The sequence below is a fragment of the Sapajus apella genome, unplaced genomic scaffold (genome assembly GCF_009761245.1).
Source record: "Sapajus apella isolate SASKATOON/1434 unplaced genomic scaffold, GSC_monkey_1.0 scaffold4, whole genome shotgun sequence".
NCBI lineage: Eukaryota > Metazoa > Chordata > Mammalia > Primates > Cebidae > Sapajus > Sapajus apella.
This window is the reverse complement of record NW_022436944.1, coordinates 33,911,443-33,917,693: the sequence shown is the minus strand read 5'-3', so window position 1 is coordinate 33,917,693 and position 6,251 is coordinate 33,911,443.

Here is a 6,251-nt window from a genome sequence, read left to right as displayed (position 1 = left end):
TCCACTGTAGGCTTGCTGAATCAAAATTTCTGGGATTGAGGCCTGGGAATCCGAATTGAACACATATCCTAGGGATTCTGCCTGCTCCATGGAGCGGGAGGCCCAGGTCTGCAGCCACAGTTTGAGCGGCTGCAGCTGTGGCCAGAAGAGTGGCTCTCCTGCCTCCGGCCTGCTCTGTGGAGCAAAAGACCCAGTTCCACAGCCACAACTTGGGTGGCTGCAGCTGTGCCTGGGAGGGTGGGTCTCCTGCCTGCTCACAGGCTGTAAGAGCACAGAGATACCCAGATCTGCAGCCGTGGCTTGGGTGGTTGCAGAGGCACCCAAGGAGCTCTCACCCTAACTCAGAAGGGGCAGGGCTTCCACTTATCCCTAGCTCCCACTGGCTCTATGGAGCATGCAACCCTAGGGCTGCACCTTCCTGCTGCAGCTGGCATTAGGGCTGCAGCCACTCCAGATAGCCTGCCACTGCCATTAATGGTGTCCATCAACAGTCAATTAGATAAAGAAAATGTGGCATATATACATCACATCATAGAATACTATGCAGCCATAAAAAATGAATGAAATCATGTCTTTTGCAGCAACATGGATACAGCTGGAAGCCATTATCCTAACCAAGTTAATACAGGAAGAGAAAAACAAATACCACCTATTCTCACTTATATCGGGAACTAAGCATTGGATACACATGTACATAAAGATGCGAACAATAGACACTGAGGACCGCCAGTTGGCAGAGGGAAAGAGGAGGGTGAGGGTTGAAAAACTGTTAGATACTATGCTTACTACCTGGGTGATGGAACCATTTATACCTCAAACCTCAGCATCACATACAATATCACCTGCACAGATCCCCCATGAATCTAAATAAAAGAAGAAATTTAATAATAAAAAAAATACTATGCAATAACCCCTAAGGTGAGTAGAACATGCAGGTTGGTCCACTTAATCAAGATTCTGTGAAGTAATTCAGAGATCTAAAACTACCTTAATTATGTAGGCATTAGGGTGTGTGTGTGTGTGTGTGTGTGTGTGTGTTTTAAAAAAAGGAATCATAGAAGTTGGAAATTAGCTCAAATTTTTAAATGTAATCTTAATAAGTGTCACCTGAAGAGCAAAGGCACTCAAAGAATTAGGCCTGTTTTCAAGTGGTGGTTTGGAGAACAAAGAGTGATGGCTCCTTAAGAAGATAGACCATTCAAAATCATGGTTCCCAAAAGTCATTTTATTATGTTTACTGTGATCATATTTGCCAAGTCTGAACATGGAAAAATAAACTTTAAAAATCCATAACAAATATAACAAATAGAAGCGTTTGGCATAGCCTGGAAAATTTAAAGCCAAATTTTAATATGTGACCCTTTGTTGTTGTAACATCCAAAGCTACTCGCCATCACCATTTCTCTCTTCCACCCCTCTTACAAAGGTTATACAAAAGGAATCATATTTGAAGTAAAGAAAATGAATGGGGGAAAATAAAACTTCTATACTACTCCTTTAACCTTTAAAAAAATGTATTTTTGTTTATTTTTTTCCTTACTTTTTTTTGGCAGTATCTTTTTACATATATGTCTGATCCACCTATAATTAAATTTTAAAATTTTATAAAAGAGGGCCAAGTCTTTTAAATCAATTTTCTGCCAAGTACTTTTGTGTTAGAAGTAACTATTCTTAGTGAAGTGGAAACATACATAGAAAACAGAAGAGGATAAAGTAGTGGAGCCAAACAGCATGAGTTCAAATCCCAGCTCTGCCACTTACTAGCCATAGGATCCTAGGCAAGTTACCTAACTTCTCTATACCTCAATTTCCTCATTTATAAAATGTGGATAATAATAGTACTTACTTCAAAAGAATTATGATGAAGAATAAGGGGTTAATATTTGTGAACTCCATAGTAAACCCCATACTAACTGGTTGACTTCAAGCAGTTCTGGCCATTCCCATGAAGTCAGACTACGAAGCAGGTTTCCCAGGATGGAAAAACATGCATTCTCCCTCCCACAAGCCAACAGAAAATCATGAATGGCCTTTTCTCAAAGGACACAAATCCTGAGTACGGTGGGCTAGAAAATTTTCCAAGTTACTTAAAGTCACTTTTTCATCTCCTTTCTCCTTCCTACACAGATATTCTTGCTGGCCTCTTGAGAGCACCATTCAGTCTAGGATATTTTTAATGCACAAAACTACCACCCTTGGTCTTCTGAAAGACTGACAGGGACAGACTGAGATAAGAAAAGAATGTATTTCCTGTTTAGGATGAAGTTCAAAACATTAAACATATAAACACATAAAACAATTAGAGAAACCATACATAATGGTGCAACCTAACATTGAATACTGCGGCACAGGCTTTAAGCATTATAGATTTCTTCTTCCTGATGGTACGATTCAATTCGACATGCCACTTTTTTGAATAATTATTATCACTTGTGTACCTGAGTGTAATCACGAACACAAGAGGAATTTTTTTTTTTAACTCAAACAGTAGAACATTTTCAAGAAATTTCAGAACACGTTGGGCATGGAAAGCATTGTGAAAGATTCCAGAGGGGGAACACTATGTCCTACAAAGGAAAAAGGATGTAATTTCTTATTAGAACACCTAGATGCTAAAAATTCAACTTTCTGAGAAAAATAATTATGGACCTAACATTCTACAGTCAGTAAAAATATCAATCAAGTAAGAAAGTGAGAGGGAAAAAATAAAGTCACTTTCCAGCATGCAAAAACTCAGCAAGTTGATTTCTCACGCACCCTTTTGAGAAAATTATTTGAAGAGGTTCTCCAGCCAGAACAAGAATTAAATCCAAGAAATATAAAAACTCGAGATCCCAGAACACTGACTCCAACCCAGGACTTGGGTGAAAAAAAGCCAGGATGACAATTTGGCAACCAGCCCAGAGAGCAGCTGGTCCAAATTGTAATAAGAAGTCAGATGGTTCTGGGAACTCCATCTTCAACTATTACATTACATTCCTTATCACAGATGGAATATGTTTAAGGAAGACGGGTAATCTTAGTGATTTGATGAAGACATACAATAAAACATTTTAAAAGACACTTTAAAACCATAGGATAGTGAGCAATGGTAACACAATCACAATAATAGAAATACTGTGTATTGATATTTTTTATTTTAGAATCAATCAATGAATAAAGTATGCAAGGATTAATTATGATTACAGAAGAGATGACAAAAGCTGGCAAAAGTTGTGGGGGGTGGAAGAATGATGCACGAAGAAGAGTGAGAAAACGAGTAGAGGGAAGGAGTCCTAATTTACTCATCCTACTAATAATAGCTAATATGGGGTACTTAACCATGCACTCATTCAGAGATAAACATGAATTAATTCAGCTAATCTCCCAAAATGAGAAAACTGAGATGTATTACTCAGGGTTCTCTTAGAGGACAGAACTAACAGGATATATATAAAGGGGAGTTTATTAAGTATTAACTTATACAATCACAAGATCCCACAATAGGCTGTCTGCAGTCTGAGGCACAAGGAGAGCCAGTTCAAGTCCCAAAATGGAAGAACGTGGAGTTCAATGTTCAAGGGCAGGACGCATCCAGCACGTGGAAAGATGTAGGCTGGGAGGCTAGGCCCGTCTCTTGGCTCTACGTGTTTCTGCCTGCTTTATATTCACTGGTGACTGAAGAGATAGTGCCCAGCCGATGAAGGGTGGGTCTGCCTTCCCCAGTCCACTGACTCAAATGTTAATCTCCTTTGGCAGCACCCTCACAGACATACCCAGGATCAGTATTGCATCCTTCAATCCAATTAAGTTGACACTCATTATTAACCATCACATGAGACATAGAGAAGTACCTTACTTTCTATAATCTATTGCCTTGTACTTCATAGAAGAAAGTCAAAGAGATACAAAAGACAGTTTGTGATAGATCAGTAAACTAAGATTTGTACATATTATTTATTTATTTATTTTGAGATGGAGTCTCACTCTGTTGCCCAGGCTGGAGTGCAGTGGCACAATCTCAGCTCACTACAACCTCTGCCTTCCAGGTTCAAGCAATCATCCTGCCTCAGCCTCCCAAGTAGTAGCTGGGACTACAGGTGTATGCTGCCATGCCCGGCTAATTTTGTATTTTAGTAGAGACAAGGTTTCACCATGTTGGGCAGGCTGGTCTCAAACTCCTGAGCTCAGGCAATCTGCCCACCTTGGTCTTCCAAAGTGCTAGGGTTAGAGCTGTGAGCCACTGCACCTGGCCTGTATATATTATTTCTAAAACCATTATATATCTACTAAAGACATAATGGCATAAAACAGTATGTATATGACCTTGGTGACTTTTTATAACTACAGTAATTAAATCAGTTTTGTACAGGCTTATCAATAAACAAAGCAATGAAGGGAAAATAATATAAATTTTAGAAACATATTTAAATGCATGTAGAAAAATTAATATATGCTAAAGGTAGTATTTCAGTGAAGACAAAATGGATTTAGGCAACTTGGATCTCCACAAAAAACTAGTTTTTAGATGAATCATCTATTTATATTTTTAAATGAAATGATATACACTATGCCAAGAAAACATAAGTATGTATATATATAATTTTGGAGTAGAAAAAGCTTCTTAAAGTCTTTTTTAAACTTAGAAGTTATAATTGATGAGATAATAAAACTACATATGTATTAAAAACTAGAGCATGGAACAAAATACTATAAACAAAGGTAACAGATGAAAAACCAAGAAAAAAACTGAAACATATATGACAGTAGGCTCTTTCTTTCATCACAGATAAGGAGCTATTGAAGTTAATAAGAAGAAGGCCAGCAACCCAATGAAAAACAAGCCAGGGATAGTACACAGAGAAGAAAATAGAAGTCCCTTCTGAATAAAAATCTTGTTTGCAGTATGAAATGCAGAAGAACTACCCAGAGAATCAACAACTTTTTGTGTGCATTGGATGTGGCAGCTAAACCAATATAAACAACCCTCCTGAAAGCACCTTCAATGGTTTGGAAGGAGAAAGCAAGAATCATTGGGATGATAAACTAATGGAGCATAAGAAAGAAAAAACAGGCCAGGCACGGTGGTTCACACCTGTGATTCCAGCATTTTGGGAGGCCAAGGTGGGTGGAACACAAGGTCAGGAGTTCAAGACTAGCCTGGCCAATATGATGAAACCCCGCCTCTACTAAAAATAGAAAAACTGGCTGGGCATGATGGATCTTGGATACCAGCTCAACCACAGCAAGATAGGGCCCTGGTCAGAGTTGTGAGACCCCTGTTCCAGGCCTTGGCTCCCAGATGACACTTCTAGACACACCTTGGGCCCAAAGGGAACACACAGTATTGAAGGAAAGGGCCCAGTGCTGGCAGCATTCATCACCTGCTAACTGAAGAGCCCTTGGACCCCAAATAACCAGCAGCAATACCCAGGTACTACATTGAGTGCCTTGGGTGAGCGTCTTAGACTTGCTGGTTTCAGGTGAGACTCGGCAAATTACCAGCTGTGGTACCAGCTGTGGTAGCTACAGGACAAAACTCTTCTGCCTGAGAAAAGCAGAGAGAAAAGTAACAGGGACTTTGTCTTGCACCTTAGGTACCAGCACAGCCACAGAGGAGTAGAGTAACACGTGGGCTCTTGGAGTCCCCAATTCCTTGACTCTTAGATGACATTTCTGGACCTGCCCTGGGCCAGAGGGCAGCACAATGCCCTGAAGGGTGAGTCCTAGGCCAGGCAGCATTTACCATAAGCAGACTTAAGAGACCTTGAGCCCTAAGGGAACATCTGCGGTAGTCTGACAGTATTCCTCGTGGCCTGTAGTGGTGGTGGCCATGAAGTGAGACTGCTCTACCTTTGAAAAGTAAAGGGAAAAGTGGGAAGGACTGCATTTTGTGGGATGAGTGCCAGCTCAAACACAGTACAATAGAACACCAGATGGACTTCTAAGGTCTTTGACTCTAGTTTCTGATTCTGAGACGGCATCTCTGGACACACCCAGGGCCTGGGGGACCTCACCACCCTGAAGGGTAGGACATAGGCCTGGCTGACTTTCCCAGTGGCTGATTGGAGGGCCCCAGGGTCTTGAATGAACATAGGCAGTAGCCATGGAATGGTTACAGCAGGCCTTAGGCAGGACCCAGTGCTCTGCTGGCTTCAGGTCTGACCCAGCAGAGTCATAGTTGTGGTGTCCACAGGGGTGCTTGTGTTGCCCCACCCCTAGCTTTCAGTGGCTGAGAACAGCTTTAACTGGCTCCATTTGTTTGGAGGAAA